Here is a 1790-nt window from a genome sequence, read left to right on the forward strand (position 1 = left end):
TCAACTATACTTATATATACATATAGTCACGGGACATGGAGCAGAGTGTGGGAATGGAGTCAATGTAATTGTAATAGATAAGTATGATATCGGGGATGGAAGGGCAGTAGATGGGTGAGAGAGGTTGTTTCTGTGTGAAGGGTGAAAAGGATAACTATTGCATTGTTCTGTACACCTGAAACTAACAATAAAAAAAAAGAACTAAGAAGTAAGTAGAACAAGGTTTGAGACTAAACTTTTCAGTGATAATTATATGATGTAGATGCTTGAATGTAATTTCCCAGGATCTGTTGGTAACTTAAGATTTTAGTTTTTCTAAGCTGTGTTAAGCAATAAAAGTTATTGAATATCTAGGTATTTCAAAATAATGAAATGCTGAAAAATTAATTATTAGATAGTTCTGAGTTCATCTATTTCTGGATTCTTGTCACAGGAACATTAAAAGATAGATTAAGATCTGTTAATATTAATAAGTATATCTTGTATTTTATTACAAAAGCCTATGCTTTTGAAGATTGCAAAATGTCTTCCTGGCTTTGCCAATGGACATACTAATTGCTTGCTTTTAGTTATCAGTAAAAATTAAGGTTCTAAAGGTTATGGATTAGGGCCGGCCAAGTGGCTCAGTTGGTTAAGAGCTCGCTCAAGAGTTTAAGCTCTGAGCAACAGCGGTTCAAGTCCAGCCCGAGCTGAGCAGCCACTGAGCTGCCAACAGGTAGCAGGATGGCTCAGCTTAAAAAAAAAAGTTTACGGATTAATTAAGTAAAAGGGATAAAATATATGGTGATGGAAGGAGAGCTGACACTGGATGGTGAAAACACAATGTGATTTATAGATGATGCATTACAGAATTGTACCCCTGAAATCTATGTAACTTTACTAACAATTGTCACCCCAATAAACTTTAATTAAAAAAATTAAGTAACTAAATTTAAATATAAAAAGTCAGCTGGTACNTTGTCTCTTGCTATTGTATACTGATAACTCAACTGATTGGATATTGCTACCTAAATTGATTGGATATTACATAATAAATTGATGAAATATTGCTAAATAAATCAATTAGTTCTCCCTAGCATGTGCTCCTCCTTTTCCCCTGCTTGTCATTACAAATACACTACATTAACAGAATGAAGTTGTGGTAGTTAATTTTACCAGTCAACTTGGATAGTGTTTTTGCATTAGGATAACATTTAAATCAGTGACTTCTGAGTAAAGAATTGAATCAATGGAAGATCTGAATAGAAAAACAAACCACCTTCTCTGAGCAAGGTAGAATTCTCCAGTAGGCTGCCTTTGGACATCATCCACACTATTGCCTTTCCTGGGTCCCTAGCCTGCTGACCCACACTATATATTTTAAACTTGCCAGTTTCATAATCATGTGAGTCAATGCCTTTTAATAAATCTCTTTCTATATATACAGACACATTCTATTAGCTCTGTTTCTATGAATAATCATAATTAATACAGGATTTGGTGCTGACAGTGGTTCTAGAAGAATGGAATCTTGTGGATGAATTTTCTGAACTTGTTCTGGGGTTTCTGGAATTGGGTCTCTAATCTGATTTGATTTACCAACACGTATGTCTTTATTCCAAGTAGTAAAGAGACTACTGATTGTCCATAGTGTGATTTGACTATAGAGATACTCAAAATATCATGGTTAGATACTCCTAATTAACCAATTATAAGAAGAATCTGGAGAATTTCTTGTCAATATGGCAAAGTAAACACTGTGCTTGTATCTTCTCATGACCACATAAAAATTACAACTAAAGTAAAGAAAA

Source organism: Hipposideros armiger, unplaced genomic scaffold (genome assembly GCF_001890085.2).
Source record: "Hipposideros armiger isolate ML-2016 unplaced genomic scaffold, ASM189008v1 scaffold_938, whole genome shotgun sequence".
NCBI lineage: Eukaryota > Metazoa > Chordata > Mammalia > Chiroptera > Hipposideridae > Hipposideros > Hipposideros armiger.